This window comes from Oncorhynchus keta, unplaced genomic scaffold, assembly GCF_023373465.1.
Source record: "Oncorhynchus keta strain PuntledgeMale-10-30-2019 unplaced genomic scaffold, Oket_V2 Un_contig_7855_pilon_pilon, whole genome shotgun sequence".
In the NCBI taxonomy this organism is placed as follows: Eukaryota; Metazoa; Chordata; class Actinopteri; order Salmoniformes; family Salmonidae; genus Oncorhynchus; species Oncorhynchus keta.
The window spans coordinates 47,501-68,483 of NW_026289716.1; the positions used below are offsets into that span (position 1 = coordinate 47,501).

Genomic DNA, 20,983 nt, shown 5'->3' on the forward strand with positions numbered 1-20,983 from the left:
GGGGTGGTTAGAGAGAGAGGCTGGGGGAGAGGAGAGAGGTGGTTAGAGAGAGAGGCTGGGGAGAGGAGAGAGGTGGTTAGAGAGAGAGGCTGGGGGTGGTTAGAGAGAGAGGCTGGGGGAGAGGAGAGAGGTGGTTAGAGAGAGAGGCTGGGGGTGGTTAGAGAGAGAGGCTGGGGAGAGAGAGAGAGAGGCTGGGGGAGAGGAGAGAGGTGGTTAGAGAGAGAGGCTGGGGGTGGTTAGAGAGAGAGGCTGGGGGAGAGGAGAGAGGTGGTTAGAGAGAGAGGCTGGGGAGAGAGAGAGGTGGTTAGAGAGAGAGGCTGGGGGGTGAGAGAGAGGCTGGGAGAGAGAGAGAGAGAGGCTGGGGAGAGAGAGAGAGGTGGTTAGGAGAGAGAGAGAGAGGCTGGGGAGAGAGAGAGAGGCTGGGGGAGAGGAGAGAGGTGGTTAGAGAGAGAGGCTGGGGAGAGGAGAGAGGTGGTTAGAGAGAGAGAGAGGCTGGGGGAGAGGAGAGAGAGAGAGGCTGGGGGAGGAGAGAGGTGGTTAGAGAGAGAGGCTGGGGGTGGTTAGAGAGAGAGGCTGGGGGTGGTTAGAGAGAGAGGCTGGGGAGAGGAGAGAGAGAGGCTGGGGAGAGGAGAGAGGGAAGGCTGGGGGAGAGAGAGAGAGGGGAGAGAGAGGCTGGGGAGAGGGGAGAGGGGGGAGAGAGAGAGGTGGAGAGAGAGAGGCTGGGGGAGAGAGAGAGAGAGAGAGAGGAGAGGGGAGAGAGAGAGGCTGGGGGAGAGGAGAGAGGCTAGGGAGAGAGGAGAGGTGGTTAGAGAGAGAGGCTGGGGGGGAGAGAGAGAGAGAGAGACTGGGGGAGAGAGAGAGAGAGAGAGAGAGAGAGAGAGAGAGAGAGAGAGAGAGCAGGCTGAACCAGGTTTTCCTCTAGGATTTTGCCTGTTCTTAGCTCCAACCCGTATCTTTTATCCTGAACAACTCCCTAGTCCTTGCCGATGACAAGCATACCCATACCATGATGCAGCCACCACAGAGCCTGGGGGAGAGGAGAGAGGCTGGGGGAGAGAGAGAGAGAGAGGCTGGGGGGAGAGAGAGAGAGAGAGAGGCTGGGGGGAGAGAGAGAGAGAGGCTGGGGAGAGAGAGGCTGGGGAGAGAGAGAGAGGGAGAGGAGAGAGGGAGAGAGAGAGGCTGGGGGAAAGGAGAGAGGGGAGAGGAGAGAGGCTGGGGAGGAGATGGAGGAGGGGAAGGCTGGGGAGAGGAGAGAGGGAAGGCTGGGAGAGAGGGAAGGCTAGGGGGAGAGGAGAGAGGGGGAGAGGAGAGAGAGAAAGGCTAGGGGAGAGGAGAGAGGGGGAGAGGAGAGAGGGGGAGAGGAGAGAGAGAAAGGCTAGGGGAGAGGAGAGATGGGGAGAGAGAATGGCTGGGGGAGAGGAGAGAGGCTGGGGGAGAGGAGAGATGGGGAGAGGAGAGAGGGGGAGAGAGAGAGTGGGTGTTTGGGGCAAATCCAACACAACACTGAGTAACTGCCTCCGTATTTTCAAGCATGGTGGTGGCTGCATCATGGTATGGGTATGCTTGTCATCGGCAAGGACTAGGGAGTTGTTCAGGATAAAAAGATACGGGTTGGAGCTAAGAACAGGCAAAATCCTAGAGGAAAACCTGGTTCAGTCTGCTTTTACACCAGACACTGGGAGAGGAATTCACCTTTCACCAGAACAATTAACAACTTCTACACTGGAGTTGCTTAGCAATAAGACACTGAATGTTCCTGAGTTGCCGAGTTACCGTTTAGACTTAAAACCGATTGGGAGAGGAACTCACCTTTCAGAAGGACAATAACCTACAAAACAAGACGTCATCTACACTGGAGTTGCTTAGCAATAAGACACTGAATGTTCCTGAGTTGCCGAGTTACAGTTTTTAGACTTAAACCTGATTGGTGCATTCACCTTATGACACCCAACATCTGGACAGAGCTTGAAGAATTATACCTGGGCTAATAATTTACAATCCAGGTGTTTAAAAGCTCTTAGAGACAGACTGTTGGGGCAGAATCAGAATTAGTGGTTGATAAATAAGATGTTTTATTTATATAATAATGAATATGAGGGATATTTGTCATTAGGATGATTTCTTTTGGATAATACTGTTGGCAGTTTGCAGTTATCCCTTCTTCCCTGCTCGGGTTTAGTCACTAGGGGCTCAGAGAGGGGAGAGGTCAGGCTTGTCTTCTTATGTCAATGTGTCTGTTAAACCATGGGATGATATGAAGAATATCAGAAGGGGAGGAGGACAGAATGGAGGCTCTCTTCTTCTGGGAATGTGTCTGTAACTATTGTATGTCTCCTCTGAGGTTGCCCTTATCTTGACCTAGTATATGACCTAGGACCTAGGAGGCTCAGTGTTGTATGTCTCCTCTGAGGTTGCCCTTATCTTGACCTAGTATATGACCTAGGACCTAGGAGGCTCAGTGTTGTATGTCTCCTCTGAGGTTGCCCTTATCTTGACCTAGTATATGACCTAGGACCTAGGAGGCTCAGTGTTGTATGTCTCCTCTGAGGTTGCCCTTATCTTGACCTAGTATATGACCTATGACCTAGGAGGCTCACTATTGTATGTCTCCTCTGAGGTTGCCCTTATCTTGACCTAGTATATGACCTATGACCTAGGAGGCTCACTATTGTATGTCTCCTCTGAGGTTGCCCTTATCTTGACCTAGTATATGACCTATGACCGAGGAGGCTCAGTGTTGTATGTCTCCTCTGAGGTTGCCCTTATCTTGACCTAGTATATGACCTAGGACCGAGGAGGCTCACTATTGTATGTCTCCTCTGAGGTTGCCCTTATCTTGACCTAGTATATGACCTAGGACCGAGGAGGCTCAGTGTCTTCTCAGATCTTGTCCAGGAGGGGTGTATTTGAGATGGGAGTGTCCATAATTGACAATTGATATATTGGATGAGGTAATGTTTTGGTACTATGTGGTATAATTAAAGATGGACTGTATTGATTTGATCGTATCTTAAAATGTATTGACTCGGAGGGTGAATATTTAACTAATAATCAATATATTTTTATTTTTTACCTCCCACTTTCCCACTAGTAACAAAATATCACGAAATACATGACTTTTCTATTGGCACTTTAGTATCACCTAACAGCAAAGCCCTACTCTCTCTCTGTGTCTGTGTGTGTGTGTGTGTGTGTGTGTGTGTGTGTGTGTGTGTGTGTGTGTGTGTGTGTGTGTGTGTGTGTGTGTGTGTGTGTGTGTGTGTGTGTGTGTGTTACCTCAAAGATCTGCGCCAGCTGGACCTCCTTGTTACAGAAGATGGCGTGGATACAGTGGACAGCCTGTTTGGCCTGGTGGGGGTCCCACGTTTAGCCTTCTGATGAAGGACTGGGATCAGGGTCCTGGGGAGGAGAGGAGAGGAGGTTAACCTGTTACTCCTACCCCCTACAGACTGACTACAGGGAGGAGAGGAGGTTAACATACTGACTACAGGGAGGAGAGGAGGTTAACAGACTGACTACAGGGAGGGAGAGGAGGTTAACAGACTGACTACAGGGAGGAGAGGAGGTTAACAGACTGACTACAGGGAGGGAGGAGAGGAGGTTAACAGACTGACTACAGGGGGAGAGGAGGTTAACATACTGACTACAGGGAGGAGAGGAGGTTAACAGACTGACTACAGGGAGGAAGGAGAGGAGGTTAACATACTGACTACAGGGAGGAGAGGTTAACAGACTGACTACAGGGAGGGAGGAGAGGTTAACAGACTGACAACAGGGGGGAGAGGAGGTTAACAGACTGACTACAGGGAGGAGAGGAGGTTAACAGACTGACTACAGGGAGGAAGGAGAGGAGGTTAACAGACTGACTACAGGGAGGAGAGGAGGTTAACAGACTGACTACAGGAAGGAGAGGAGAGGAGGTTAACAGACTGACTACAGGGAGGAGAGGAGGTTAACAGACTGACTACAGGGAGGAGAGGAGGTTAACAGACTGACTACAGGGAGGAGAGGAGGTTAACAGACTGACTACAGGGAGGAGAGGAGGTTAACAGACTGACTACAGGGAGGAGAGGAGGTTAACAGACTGACTACAGGGAGGAGAGGTTAACAGACTGACTACAGGGAGGAGAGGAGGTTAACAGACTGACTACAGGAAGGAGAGGAGGTTAACAGACTGACTACAGGAAGGAGAGGAGGTTAACAGACTGACTACAGGGAGGAGAGGAGGTTAACAGACTGACTACAGGGAGGAAGGAGAGGAGGTTAACAGACTGACTACAGGGAGGAAGGAGAGGAGGTTAACAGACTGACTACAGGGAGGAAGGAGAGGAGGTTAACAGACTGACTACAGGGGGGAGAGGAGGTTAACATACTGACTACAGGGAGGAGAGGAGGTTAACAGACTGACTACAGGGAGGAAGGAGAGGAGGTTAACAGACTGACTACAGGGAGGGAGGAGAGGAGGTTAACAGACTGACTACAGGGAGGGAGGAGAGGAGGTTAACAGACTGACTACAGGGGGAGAGGAGGTTAACAGACTGACTACAGGGAGGAGAGGAGGTTAACATACTGACTACAGGGAGGAGAGGAGGTTAACAGACTGACTACAGGGAGGAAGGAGAGGAGGTTAACATACTGACTACAGGGAGGAGAGGTTAACAGACTGACTACAGGGAGGGAGGAGAGGTTAACAGACTGACTACAGGGAGGAGAGGAGGTTAACAGACTGACTACAGGGAGGAGAGGAGGTTAACAGACTGACTACAGGGAGGAGAGGAGGTTAACAGACTGACTACAGGGAGGAGAGGAGAGGAGGTTAACAGACTGACTACAGGGAGGAGAGGAGGTTAACAGACTGACTACAGGGAGGAGAGGAGGTTAACAGACTGACTACAGGGAGGAGAGGAGGTTAACAGACTGACTACAGGGAGGAGAGGAGGTTAACAGACTGACTACAGGGAGGAGAGGAGGTTAACAGACTGACTACAGGGAGGAGAGGTTAACAGACTGACTACAGGGAGGAGAGGAGGTTAACAGACTGACTACAGGGAGGAGAGGAGGTTAACAGACTGACTACAGGGAGGAGAGGAGGTTAACAGACTGACTACAGGGAGGAGAGGAGGTTAACAGACTGACTACAGGGAGGAGAGGAGGTTAACATACTGACTACAGGAAGGAGAGGAGGTTAACAGACTGACTACAGGGAGGAAGGAGAGGAGGTTAACAGAATGACTACAGGAGGAGAGAGGTTAACAGACTGACTACAGGGAGGGAGGAGGTTAACAGAATGACTACAGGGAGGAAGGAGAGGAGGTTAACAGACTGACTACAGGGAGGGGGAGAGGAGGTTAACAGACTGACTACAGGGAGGGAGGAGAGGAGGTTAACATACTGACTACAGGGAGGAGAGGAGGTTAACAGACTGACTACAGGGAGGGAGGAGAGGAGGTTAACAGACTGACTACAGGGAGGAAGGAGAGGAGGTTAACAGACTGACTACAGGGAGGAGAGGAGGTTAACAGACTGACTACAGGGAGGAGAGGAGGTTAACAGACTGACTACAGGGAGGGAGGAGAGGAGGTTAACAGACTGACTACAGGGAGGGAGAGGAGGTTAACAGACTGACTACAGGGAGGAGAGGAGGTTAACAGACTGACTACAGGGAGGAAGGAGAGGAGGTTAACAGACTGACTACAGGGAGGGAGGAGAGGAGGTTAACAGACTGACTACAGGGAGGGAGGAGAGGAGGTTAACAGACTGACTACAGGGAGGGAGGAGAGGAGGTTAACAGACTGACTACAGGGAGGGAGGAGAGGAGGTTAACAGACTGACTACAGGGAGGGAGGAGAGGAGGTTAACAGACTGACTACAGGGAGGGAGGAGAGGAGGTTAACAGACTGACTACAGGGAGGAGAGGAGGTTAACAGACTGACTACAGGGGAGGAGAGGAGAGGAGGTTAACAGACTGACTACAGGGAGGAGAGGAGGTTAACAGACTGACTACAGGGAGGAGAGGAGGTTAACAGACTGACTACAGGGAGGAGAGGAGGTTAACAGACTGACTACAGGGAGGAAGGAGAGGAGGTTAACAGACTGACTACAGGGAGGAAGGAGAGGAGGTTAACAGACTGACTACAGGGAGGAGAGGAGGTTAACAGACTGACTACAGGGAGGAGAGGAGAGGAGGTTAACAGACTGACTACAGGGAGGAAGGAGAGGAGGTTAACAGACTGACTACAGGGAGGAGAGGAGGTTAACCTGTTACTCCTACCCCCTACAGACTGACTACAGGGGGGAGAGGAGGTTAACAGACTGACTACAGGAAGGGAGGAGAGGAGGTTAACAGACTGACTACAGGGAGGAGAGGAGGTTAACAGACTGACTACAGGGAGGAGAGGAGGTTAACAGACTGACTACAGGGAGGAGAGGAGGTTAACAGACTGACTACAGGGAGGAGAGGAGGTTAACAGACTGACTACAGGGAGGAGAGGAGGTTAACAGACTGACTACAGGGAGGAGAGGAGGTTAACAGACTGACTACAGGGAGGAGAGGAGGTTAACAGACTGACTACAGGGAGGAGAGGAGGTTAACAGACTGACTACAGGGAGGAGAGGAGGTTAACAGACTGACTACAGGGAGGAGAGGAGGTTAACAGACTGACTACAGGGAGGGAGAGGAGGTTAACAGACTGACTACAGGGAGGAGAGGTTAACAGACTGACTACAGGGAGAGAGGAGGTTAACAGACTGACTACAGGGAGGAGAGGAGGTTAACAGACTGACTACAGGGAGGAGGAGGAGGTTAACAGACTGACTACAGAGAGGAGGTTAACAGACTGACTACAGGGAGAGAGAGGAGGTTAACAGACTGACTACAGGGAGGAGGAGGTTAACAGACTGAGAGGAGGTTAACAGACTGACTACAGGGAGGAGAGGAGGTTAACAGACTGACTACAGGGAGGAGAGGAGGTTAACATACTGACTACAGGGAGGAGAGGAGGTTAACAGACTGACTACAGGGAGGAGAGGAGGTTAACAGACTGACTACAGGGAGGAGAGGAGGTTAACAGACTGACTACAGGGAGGAGAGGAGGTTAACAGACTGACTACAGGGAGGAGAGGAGGTTAACAGACTGACTACAGGGGGAGAGGTTAACAGACTGACTACAGGGAGGAGAGGAGGTTAACAGACTGACTACAGGGAGGAGAGGAGGTTAACAGACTGACTACAGGGAGGAGAGGAGGTTAACAGACTGACTACAGGGAGGAGAGGAGGTTAACAGACTGACTACAGGGAGGAGAGGAGGTTAACAGACTGACTACAGGGAGGAGAGGAGGTTAACAGACTGACTACAGGGAGGGAGAGGAGGTTAACAGACTGACTACAGGGAGGAAGGAGAGGAGGTTAACAGACTGACTACAGGGAGGAGAGGAGGTTAACAGACTGACAACAGGAAGGAGAGGAGGTTAACAGACTGACTACAGGGAGGAGAGGAGAGGAGGTTAACAGACTGACTACAGGAAGGAGAGGAGGTTAACAGACTGACTACAGGGAGGAGAGGAGGTTAACAGACTGACTACAGGGGGAGGAGAGGAGGTTAACAGACTGACTACAGGGAGGAGAGGAGGTTAACAGACTGACTACAGGGAGGAGAGGAGGTTAACAGACTGACTACAGGGAGGAGAGGAGGTTAACAGACTGACTACAGGGAGGAGAGGAGGTTAACAGACTGACTACAGGGAGGAGAGGAGGTTAACAGACTGACTACAGGGAGGAGAGGAGGTTAACAGACTGACTACAGGGGGAGGAGAGGAGGTTAACAGACTGACTACAGGGAGGAGAGGAGGTTAACAGACTGACTACAGGGAGGAGGAGAGGAGGTTAACAGACTGACTACAGGGAGGAGAGGAGGTTAACAGACTGACTACAGGGAGGAGAGGAGGTTAACAGACTGACTACAGGGAGGAGAGGAGGTTAACAGACTGACTACAGGGAGGAAGGAGAGGAGGTTAACAGACTGACTACAGGGAGGAGAGGAGGTTAACAGACTGACTACAGGGAGGAGAGGAGGTTAACAGACTGACTACAGGGGGGAGGAGAGGAGGTTAACAGACTGACTACAGGGAGGAGAAGAGAGGAGGTTAACAGACTGACTACAGGGAGGAGAGGAGGTTAACAGACTGACTACAGGGAGGAGAAGAGAGGAGGTTAACAGACTGACTACAGGGAGGAGAGGAGGTTAACAGACTGACTACAGGGGGGAGAGGAGGTTAACAGACTGACTACAGGGAGGAGAGGAGGTTAACAGACTGACTACAGGGAGGAGAGGAGGTTAACAGACTGACTACAGGGAGAAGGAGAGGAGGTTAACAGACTGACTACAGGGAGGGAGGAGAGGAGGTTAACAGACTGACTACAGGGAGGAAGGAGAGGAGGTTAACAGACTGACTACAGGGAGGAAGGAGAGGAGGTTAACAGACTGACTACAGGGAGGAGAGGAGGACAGACTGACTACAGGGGGAGGAGAGGAGGTTAACAGACTGACTACAGGGAGGAGAGGAGGTTAACAGACTGACTACAGGGAGGAGAGGAGGTTAACAGACTGACTACAGGGAGGAGAGAGGAGGTTAACAGACTGACTACAGGGGGAGGAGAGGAGGTTAACAGACTGACTACAGGGAGGAGAGGAGGTTAACAGACTGACTACAGGGAGGGAGGAGAGGAGGTTAACAGACTGACTACAGGGAGGAGGAGGAGGTTAACAGACTGACTACAGGGAGGAGAGAGGAGGTTAACAGACTGACTACAGGGAGGGAGGAGAGGAGGTTAACAGACTGACTACAGGGGAGGAGAGGAGGTTAACAGACTGACTACAGGGAGGAGAGGAGGTTAACAGACTGACTACAGGGAGGAGAGGAGGTTAACAGACTGACTACAGGGAGGAGGAGGAGGTTAACAGACTGACTACAGGGAGGAGAGGAGGTTAACAGACTGACTACAGGGAGGAGGAGAGGAGGTTAACAGACTGACTACAGGGGAGGAGAGGAGGTTAACAGACTGACTACAGGGAGGAGAGGAGGTTAACAGACTGACTACAGGGAGGAGGAGAGGAGGTTAACAGACTGACTACAGGGAGGGAGGAGAGGAGGTTAACAGACTGACTACAGGGGGAGGAGAGGAGGTTAACAGACTGACTACAGGGAGGAGAGGAGGTTAACAGACTGACTACAGGGAGGGAGGAGAGGAGGTTAACAGACTGACTACAGGGAGGAGAGGAGAGGAGGTTAACAGACTGACTACAGGGAGGGAGGAGAGGAGGTTAACAGACTGACTACAGGGAGGAGAGGAGGTTAACAGACTGACTACAGGGAGGAGAGGAGGTTAACAGACTGACTACAGGGGGAGGAGAGGAGGTTAACAGACTGACTACAGGGAGGAGAGGAGGTTAACAGACTGACTACAGGGAGGAGAGGAGGTTAACAGACTGACTACAGGGAGGAGAGGAGGTTAACAGACTGACTACAGGGAGGAGAGGAGGTTAACAGACTGACTACAGGGAGGGAGGAGAGGAGGTTAACAGACTGACTACAGGGAGGAGAGGAGGTTAACAGACTGACTACAGGGAGGGAGGAGAGGAGGTTAACAGACTGACTACAGGGAGGAGGAGAGGAGGTTAACAGACTGACTACAGGGAGGAGAGGAGGTTAACAGACTGACTACAGGGAGGGGAGAGGAGGTTAACAGACTGACTACAGGAGGTTAACAGACTGAGGGAGGAGAGGAGGTTAACAGACTGACTACAGGAGGAGAGGAGGTTAACAGACTGACTACAGGGAGGAGAGGAGGTTAACAGACTGACTACAGGGAGGAGAGGAGGTTAACAGACTGACTACAGGGAGGAGAGGAGGTTAACAGACTGACTACAGGGAGGAGAGGAGGTTAACAGACTGACTACAGGGAGGGAGGAGAGGAGGTTAACAGACTGACTACAGGGAGGGAGGAGAGGAGGTTAACAGACTGACTACAGGGGGAGGAGAGGAGGTTAACAGACTGACTACAGGGAGGAGACTGAGAGGAGAGGTTAACAGACTGACTACAGGGAGGGAGAGGAGGTTAACAGACTGACTACAGGGGAGGAGAGGAGGTTAACAGACTGACTACAGGGAGGAGAGGAGGTTAACAGACTGACTACAGGGAGGAGAGGAGGTTAACAGACTGACTACAGGGAGGGAGGAGGGAGGAGAGGAGGTTAACAGACTGACTACAGGGAGGAGAGGAGGTTAACAGACTGACTACAGGGAGGAGAGGAGGTTAACAGACTGACTACAGGGAAAGGAGAGGAGGTTAACAGACTGACTACAGGGAGGAGAGGAGGTTAACAGACTGACTACAGGGGGGAGAGGAGGTTAACAGACTGACTACAGGGAGGAGAGGAGGTTAACAGACTGACTACAGGGAGGAGAGGAGGTTAACAGACTGACTACAGGGAGGAGAGGAGGTTAACAGACTGACTACAGGGAGGAGAGGAGGTTAACAGACTGACTACAGGGGGAGGAGAGGAGGTTAACAGACTGACTACAGGGGGAGGAGAGGAGGTTAACAGACTGACAGGGAGGAGAGGAGGTTAACAGACTGGACAGGGAGGAGAGGAGGTTAACAGACTGACTACAGGGGGAGGAGAGGAGGTTAACAGACTGACTACAGGGAGGAGAGGAGGTTAACAGACTGACTACAGGGAGGGAGGAGAGGAGGTTAACAGACTGACTACAGGGAGGAGAGGAGGTTAACAGACTGACTACAGGGAGGAGAGGAGGTTAACAGACTGACTACAGGGAGGGAGAGGAGGTTAACAGACTGACTACAGGGAGGAGAGGAGGTTAACAGACTGACTACAGGGAGGAGAGGAGGTTAACAGACTGACTACAGGGAGGAGAGGAGGTTAACAGACTGACTACAGGGAGGAGGAGAGGAGGTTAACAGACTGACTACAGGGAGGAGAGGAGGTTAACAGACTGACTACAGGGGAGGAGGAGAGGAGGTTAACAGACTGACTACAGGGAGGAGAGGAGGTTAACAGACTGACTACAGGGAGGAGAGGTTAACAGACTGACTACAGGGAGGAGAGGAGGTTAACAGACTGACTACAGGGAGGAGAGGAGAGGAGGTTAACAGACTGACTACAGGGGGGAGAGGAGGTTAACAGACTGACTACAGGGAGGGAGGAGAGGAGGTTAACAGACTGACTACAGGGAGGAGAGGAGGTTAACAGACTGACTACAGGAGGAGAGGAGGTTAACAGACTGACTACAGGGAGGGAGGAGAGGAGGTTAACAGACTGACTACAGGGAGGAGAGGAGGTTAACAGACTGACTACAGGGAGGGAGGAGAGGAGGTTAACAGACTGACTACAGGGAGGAGAGGAGGTTAACAGACTGACTACAGGGAGGAGGAGAGGAGGTTAACAGACTGACTACAGGGAGGAGAGGAGGTTAACAGACTGACTACAGGGAGGAGAGGAGGTTAACAGACTGACTACAGGGAGGAAGGAGAGGAGGTTAACAGACTGACTACAGGGAGGAGAGGAGGTTAACAGACTGACTACAGGGAGGGAGAGGAGGTTAACAGACTGACTACAGGGAGGAGAGGAGGTTAACAGACTGACTACAGGGAGGAGAGGAGGTTAACAGACTGACTACAGGGAGGGAGAGGAGGTTAACAGACTGACTACAGGGAGGAGGAGAGGAGGTTAACAGACTGACTACAGGGAGGGAGGAGAGGAGGTTAACAGACTGACTACAGGGAGGGAGGAGAGGAGGTTAACAGACTGACTACAGGGAGGGAGGAGAGGAGGTTAACAGACTGACTACAGGGAGGGAGGAGAGGAGGTTAACAGACTGACTACAGGGAGGAGAGGAGGTTAACAGACTGACTACAGGGAGGAGAGGAGGTTAACAGACTGACTACAGGGAGGAGAGGAGGTTAACAGACTGACTACAGGGAGGAGAGGAGGTTAACAGACTGACTACAGGGAGGAGAGGAGGTTAACAGACTGACTACAGGGAGGAGAGGAGGTTAACAGACTGACTACAGGGAGGAGAGGAGGTTAACAGACTGACTACAGGGAGGAGAGGAGGTTAACAGACTGACTACAGGAAGGAGAGGAGGTTAACAGACTGACTACAGGGAGGGAGGAGAGGAGGTTAACAGACTGACTACAGGGAGGAGAGGAGGTTAACAGACTGACTACAGGGAGGAGAGGTTAACAGACTGACTACAGGGAGGAGAGGAGGTTAACAGACTGACTACAGGGAGGAGAGGAGGTTAACAGACTGACTACAGGGAGGAGAGGAGGTTAACAGACTGACTACAGGAAGGAGAGGAGGTTAACAGACTGACTACAGGGAGGAGAGGAGGTTAACAGACTGACTACAGGGAGGAGAGGAGGTTAACAGACTGACTACAGGGAGGAGAGGAGGTTAACAGACTGACTACAGGGAGGAGAGGAGAGGAGGTTAACAGACTGACTACAGGGAGGAGAGGAGGTTAACAGACTGACTACAGGGAGGAGAGGAGGTTAACAGACTGACTACAGGGAGGAGGAGAGGAGGTTAACAGACTGACTACAGGGAGGGAGAGGAGGTTAACAGACTGACTACAGGGAGGAGAGGAGGTTAACAGACTGACTACAGGGAGGAGAGGAGGTTAACAGACTGACTACAGGGAGGAGAGGAGGTTAACAGACTGACTACAGGGAGGAGAGGAGGTTAACAGACTGACTACAGGGAGGAAGGAGAGGAGGTTAACAGACTGACTACAGGGAGGAGAGGAGGTTAACAGACTGACTACAGGGAGGAAGGAGAGGAGGTTAACAGACTGACTACAGGGAGGACCCTTTACCCCATAAATTAACTTCAGTCCCTCCCTCCCTCCCACCTAGTCTCTCCCTCTCTCCCTCCCTCTCTCCCTCCCTCCCACACAGTCTCTCTCTCCCTCCCTCCCACCCACCCACCCTGTCTCTCCCCTCCCTCCTCCCTTCCACCCTGTCTCTCCCCCTCCCACCCTGTCTCTCCCTCCCTCTCTCCCTCCCTCCCACCTAGTCTCTCCCTCCCTCTCCCTCCCTCCTCCCACCCTGTCTCCCCTCCCTCCCTCCCTTCCACCCTGTCTCTCCCACCCTCCCTCTCCCTCCCTCCCTGTCTCTCCCTCCCTGCCTCTCTCCCTCCCTGCCTCCCCCTCCCTGCCTCCCCTCTCTGCCTCCCCCTCCCTCTCTGCCTCCCCCTCCCTCCCTCTCTGCCTCCCCCTCCCTCCCTCCTCTGCCTCCCCCCCTCCCTGCCTCTCTTACGATCGTATCTGCTGTAGTTCGGTCTCTATTTTCTGTCCGGTGTTCCTGAAGATCTGAATGGCCGCCTCGGCCACCTTGTCATCCTCCATCTTCAGACACTGAAGCAGAGACTCATATGTCTCAGCAGAGTGGAACGCTGTGGGGTGGGTGAAGGACAGAACCTGGAGGAGAGGAGGAAGAGGAGGAGGAGGAGAGAAGAGAGGAGGAGAAGAGGAGAGGAGGAGAAGAGGATGAGGATGAGGAGGAAGAGGAGAGGAGGAGAAGAGGAGAGAAGAGAGAAGGAGAGGAGAAGAGGAGGAAGAGGAGAGGAGGAGAAGAGGAGGAAGAGGAGAGGAGGAGAAGAGAATGAGGAAGAGGAGAAGGAGGAGGAAGAGGAGAGAAGAGGAGGAAGAGGAAGAGGAAGAGGAGGAGGAGAGGAGGAAGAGGAGAGGAGGAGAAGAGGAGGAGGAAGAGGAGAGGAGGAGAAGAGGAGGAGAAGAGGAGAGGAGGAGAGGAGGAAGAGGAGAGGAGGAGAGGAGGAGGAAGAGGAGAGGAGGATAAGAGGAGGAAGAGGAGAGGAGAAGAGGAGAGGAGGAGAAGAGGAGAGGAGAGGAGGAGAAGGAAGAGCAGAGGAGGAGAAGAGGAGGAAGAGGAGAGGAGGAGAAGAGGAGGAAGAGGAGAGGAGAAGAGGAGAGGAGGAGAAGAGGAGAGGAGGAGAAGGAAGAGCAGAGGAGGAGAGAGAGGAGGATGCGGAGGAGAAGAAGAGGAGTAGGGGGAGGAGGAGAGAAGAGGAGGGGAGGAGGAGAAGAGGCAAGAGTAGAAAGACAAGAAAAAGTTATTAATCTGTCCATTAATCCACGTTCCCTCTCCTCATCCCTCCATCCCCTCATCCCTCCATCCCCTCTCTCCTCATCCCTCCATCCCCTCTCTCCTCATCCCTCCATCCATACCTTCAGTAGTTCCAGTCCCCTCCCTCCCCCTCTCCTCATCCCTCCATCCCCTCTCTCATCCCTCCATCCTCCCTCTCTCCTCATCCCTCCATCCCTCTCTCTCCTCATCCCTCCATCCTCCCTCTCTCCTCATCCCTCCATCCTCCCTCTCTCCTCATCCCTCCATCCCCTCTCTCTCCTCATCCCTCCATCCTCCCTCTCTCCTCATCCCTCCATCCCCCTCTCTCCTCATCCCTCCATCCCCTCTCTCCTCATCCCTCCATCCTCCCTCTCTCCTCATCCCTCCATCCCCTCTCTCTCCTCATCCCTCCATCCTCCCTCCCTCTCTCCTCATCCCTCCATCCCCTCTCTCTCCTCATCCCTCCATCCATACCTCTGGTTCTCATCCCTCCATCCCTCTCTCTCATCTCTCCTCAACCCTCCATCCTCTCTCTTTCATCATCCCTCCATCCATACCTTCAGTAGTTCCAGTCCCCTCCCTCCCTCTCTCCTCATCCCTCCATCTCCCTCTCTCCTCATCCCTCCATCCTCCCTCTCTCCTCATCCCTCCATCCCCTCTCTCTCTCTCTCCTCAACTCTCCATCCCCTCTCTCCTCATCCCTCCATCCTCTCTCTCTCCTCAACCCTCCATCCTCCCTCACTCCTCATCCCTCCATCCCCTATCTCTCTCTCTCTCTCTCAACCCTCCATCCATACCTTCAGTAGTTCCAGTCCCCTCCCTCCCTCTCTCAATCCTCCCTCTCCTCATCCCTCCATCCTCCCTCTCTCCTCATCCCTCCATCCCCTCTCTCCTCATCCCTCCATCCCCTCTCTCTCCTCATCCCTCCATCCATACCTTCAGTAGTTCCAGTCCCCTCCCTCCCTCTCTCCATCCTCCCTCTCTCCTCATCCCTCCATCCTCCCTCTCTCCTCATCCCTCCATCCTCCCTCTCTCCTCATCCCTCCATCCCCTCTCTCCTCATCCCTCCATCCCCTCTCTCTCCCTCCATCCCTCTCCTCATCCCTCCATCCCCTCTCTCTCCTCATCCCTCCATCCCCTATCTCTCCTCTCTCTCTCCTCAACCCTCCATCCATACCTTCAGTAGTTCTAGTCCCCTCCCTCTCCCTCTCCTCATCCCTCCATCCCCTCATCCCTCCATCCCCTCTCTCTCCTCATCCCTCCATCCATACCTTCAGTAGTTCCAGTCCAGAGCGGATGGCAGTGTCTGGTGTGACACCTTCCTCATCATCATCAGCCGTTCCTTCGATAGACTTATTCAGCAGCTTGACCAGAGCACTGAGCAGAGAGACATCACATATAGCATTATATAACCTCTTATTCAACAGCTAGACCAGAGCAGAGAGACATCACATATAACATTATATAACCTCTTATTCAACAGCTAGACCAGAGCAGAGAGACATCACATATAACATTATATAACCTCTTATTCAGCAGCTAGACCAGAGCAGAGAGACATCACATATAACATTATATAACCTCTTATTCAACAGCTAGACCAGAGCAGAGAGACATCACATATAACATTATATAACCTCTTATTCAGCAGCTAGACCAGAGCAGAGAGACATCACATATAACATTATATAACCTCTTATTCAACAGCTAGACCAGAGCAGAGAGACATCACATATAACATTATATAACCTCTTATTCAACAGCTAGACCAGAGCAGAGAGACATCACATATAACATTATATAACCTCTTATTCAACAGCTAGACCAGAGCAGAGAGACATCACATATAACATTATATAACCTCTTATTCAGCAGCTAGACCAGAGCAGAGAGACATCACATATAACATTATATAACCTCTTATTCAACAGCTAGACCAGAGCAGAGAGACATCACATATAACATTATATAACCTCTTATTCAACAGCTAGACCAGAGCAGAGAGACATCACATATAACATTATATAACCTCTTATTCAGCAGCTAGACCAGAGCAGAGAGACATCACATATAACATTATATAACCTCTTATTCAACAGCTAGACCAGAGCAGAGAGACATCACATATAACATTATATAACCTCTTATTCAGCAGCTAGACCAGAGCAGAGAGACATCACATATAACATTATATAACCTCTTATTCAGCAGCTAGACCAGAGCAGAGGGACATCATATATAACATTATATAACCTCTTATTCAGCAGCTAGACCAGAGCAGAGAGACATCACATATAACATTATATAACCTCTTATTCAACAGCTAGACCAGAGCAGAGAGACATCACATATAACATTATATAACCTCTTATTCAACAGCTAGACCAGAGCAGAGAGACATCACATATAACATTATATAACCTCTTATTCAACAGCTGGACCAGAGCAGAGACATCACATATAACATTATATAACCTCTTATTCAGCAGCTAGACCAGAGCACTGAGCAGAGAGACATCACATATAACATTATATAACCTCTTATTCAGCAGCTAGACCAGAGCAGAGAGACATCACATATAACATTATATAACCTCTTATTCAGCAGCTAGACCAGAGCAGAGAGACATCACATATAACATTATATAACCTCTTATTCAGCAGCTAGACCAGAGCAGAGAGACATCACATATAACATTATATAACCTCTTATTCAACAGCTAGACCAGAGCAGAGAGACATCATATATAACATTATATAACCTCTTATTTAGACCAGCAGCATATAACCTCTTATTCAGCAGCTAGACCAGAGCAGAGAGACATCATATATAACATTATATAACCTCTTATTCAGCAGCTGGACCAGAGCAGAGAGACATCACATATAACATTTATATAACCTCTTATTCAGCAGCTAGACCAGAGCAGAGAGACATCACATATAACATTATATAACCTCTTATTCAACAGCTAGACCAGAGCACTGATCAGAGAGACATCACATATAACATTATATAACCTCTTATTCAACAGCTAGACCAGAGCACTGATCAGAGAGACATCACATATAACATTATATAACCTCTTATTCAACAGCTAGACCAGAGCAGAGAGACATCACATATAACATTATATAACCTCTTATTCAACAGCTAGACCAGAGCAGAGAGACATCACATATAACATTATATAACCTCTTATTCAACAGCTAGACCAGAGCACTGAGCAGAGAGACATCACATATAACATTATATAACCTCTTATTCAGCAGCTAGACCAGAGCAGAGAGACATCACATATAACATTATATAACCTCTTATTCAGCAGCTAGACCAGAGCAGAGAGACATCACATATAACATTATATAACCTCTTATTCAGCAGCTAGACCAGAGCACTGAGCAGAGAGACATCACATATAGCATTATATAACCTCTTATTCAACAGCTAGACCAGAGCAGAGAGACATCACATATAACATTATATAACCTCTTATTCAACAGCTAGACCAGAGCAGAGAGACATCACATATAACATTATATAACCTCTTATTCAGCAGCTAGACCAGAGCAGAGAGACATCACATATAACATTATATAACCTCTTATTCAGCAGCTGGACCAGAGAGAGACATCACATATAACATTATATAACCTCTTATTCAACAGCTAGACCAGAGCAGAGAGACATCACATATAACATTATATAACCTCTTATTCAGCAGCTGGACCAGAGCAGAGAGACATCACATATAACATTATATAACCTCTTATTCAGCAGCTTGACCAGAGCAGAGACATCACATATAACATTATATAACCTCTTATTCAACAGCTAGACCAGAGCAGAGAGACATCACATATAACATTATATAACCTCTTATTCAGCAGCTAGACCAGAGCAGAGACATCACATATAACATTATATAACCTCTTATTCAGCAGCTAGACCAGAGCAGAGAAACATCACATATAACATTATATAACCTCTTATTCAGCAGCTAGACCAGAGCAGAGAGACATCACATATAACATTATATAACCTCTTATTCAGCAGCTAGACCAGAGCAGAGAGACATCACATATAACATTATATAACCTCTTATTCAACAGCTAGACCAGAGCAGAGAGACATCATATATAACATTATATAACCTCTTATTCAGCAGCTAGACCAGAGCAGAGAGACATCACATATAACATTATATAACCTCTTATTCAACAGCTAGACCAGAGCAGAGAGACATCACATATAACATTATATAACCTCTTATTCAGCAGCTAGACCAGAGCAGAGAGACGTCACATATAACCTCTTATTCAGCAGCTAGACCAGAGCAGAGAGACATCATATATAACATTATATAACCTCTTATTCAGCAGCTGGACCAGAGCAGAGAGACATCACATATAGCATTATATAACCTCTTATTCAGCAGCTAGACCAGAGCAGAGAGACATCACATATAACATTATATAACCTCTTATTCAACAGCTAGACCAGAGCAGAGAGACATCACATATAACATTATATAACCTCTTATTCAACAGCTTGACCAGAGCAGAGACATCACATATAACATTATATAACCTCTTATTCAACAGCTGGACCAGAGCAGAGAGACATCACATATAACATTATATAACCTCTTATTCAGCAGCTAGACCAGAGCAGAGGGACATCACATATAACATTATATAACCTCTTATTCAGCTAGACCAGAGCAGAGAGACATCACATATAACATTATATAACCTCTTATTCAGCAGCTAGACCAGAGCAGAGAGACATCACATATAACATTATATAACCTCTTATTCAACAGCTAGACCAGAGCAGAGACATCACATATAACATTATATAACCTCTTATTCAACAGCTAGACCAGAGCAGAGAGAAATCACATATAACATTATATAACCTCTTATTCAGCAGCTAGACCAGAGCACTGATCAGAGACATCACATATAGCATTATATAACCTCTTATTCAACAGCTAGACCAGAGCAGAGAGACATCACATATAACATTATATAACCTCTTATTCAACAGCTAGACCAGAGCAGAGAGAAATCACATATAACATTATATAACCTCTTATTCAACAGCTAGACCAGAGCAGAGAGACATCACATATAACATTATATAACCTCTTATTCAGCAGCTAGACCAGAGCAGAGACATCACATATAACATTATATAACCTCTTATTCAGCAGCTAGACCAGAGCAGAGAGAAATCACATATAGCATTATATAACCTCTTATTCAGCAGCTAGACCAGAGCAGAGAGACATCACATATAACATTATATAACCTCTTATTCAACAGCTAGACCAGAGCAGAGACATCACACATAACCACACACACACACACACACACACACACACACACACACCATTTATTTACCTGATGGCCTCTGAGTCGATGTGGACAGGAGCGTGCGTTCCAACAGGAACTTCACCATCTCCAGGAAGGGTTGGTGGGCTGCTTCGGGAACGTCAGTTTACGAGTAATCTCCCTCTGAAAAACACGATCAATATCTAACTGGTAATCTCCCCTGAAATACACGATCAATATCTAACTGGTACTGTTCCTCTGAAAAACACGATCAATATCTAACTGGTAATCTCCCTGTGAAAATACACAATCAATATCTAACTGGTACTGTTCCTCTGAAATACACGATCAATATCTAACTGGTACTGTTCCTCTGAAATACACAATCAATATCTAACTGGTAATCTCCCTCTGAAATACACAATCAAACTAACTGGTAATCTCCTCTGAAATACACGATCAATATCTAACTGGTAATCTCCCTCTGAAATACACGATCAATACACGATCAATATCTAACTGGTAATCTCCCTCTGAAATACACGATCAATATCTAACTGGTAATCTCCCTCTGAAATACACGATCAATACACGATCAATATCTAACTGGTAATCTCCCCTCTGAAATACCACGATCAATATCTAACTGGTAATCTCCCCTCTGAAATACACAATCAATATCTAACTGGTAATCTCCCTCTGAAATACAATTTCACGATCAATATCTAACTGGTAATCTCCCTCTGAAAACACTATCAATATCTAACTGATAATCTCCCTCTGAAATACGATCAATATCTAACTGGTAATCTCCCTCTGAAATACACGATCAATATCTAACTGGTAATCTCCCTCTGAAATACACGATCAATATCTAACTGGTAATCTCCCCTCTGAAATACATGATCAATATCTAAATGGTAATCTCCCTCTGAAATACACGATCAATATCTAACTGGTAATCTCCCCTCTGAAATACACGATCAATATCTAACTGGTAATCTCCCCTCTGAAATACACGATCAATACACGATCAATATCTAACTGGTAATCTCCTCTGAAATACACGATCAATATCTAACTGGTAATCTCCCTCTGAAATACACGATCAATACACGATCAATATCTAACTGGTAATCTCCCCTCTGAAATACACGATCAATATCTAACTGGTAATCTCCCTCTGAAATACACAATCAATATCTAACTGGTAATCTCCTCTGAAATACACGATCAATATCTAACTGGTAATCTCCCTCTGAAATACACGATCAATATCTAACTGGTGATCTCCCTCTGAAATACACGATCAATATCTAACTGGTAAACTCCCTCTGAAATACACAATCAATATCTAACTGGTAATCTCCACTCTGAAATACACAATCAATATCTAACTGGTAATCTCCCTCTGAAATACACGATCAATATCTAACTGGTAATCTCCTCTGAAAAACACGATCAATAACTAACTG

General features: G+C 48.8%; 1 long non-coding RNA gene and 1 pseudogene across 1 annotated transcript; one reads left to right on the forward strand and one right to left on the reverse strand.

The window, feature by feature from the left end:
• LOC127926586 (sister chromatid cohesion protein PDS5 homolog A-like) overlaps positions 1 to 19,697 on the reverse strand; it is a 65,862-nt pseudogene extending 46,165 nt beyond the window's left edge.
• On the forward strand, positions 3,526 to 5,627 carry LOC127926589 (uncharacterized). The gene is made up of 3 exons (XR_008124485.1): positions 3,526 to 3,600; positions 4,940 to 5,029; positions 5,613 to 5,627. It is a non-coding gene; the product is annotated as an uncharacterized LOC127926589 (long non-coding RNA).
• Positions 19,698 to 20,983: the final 1,286 nt, after the last annotated feature.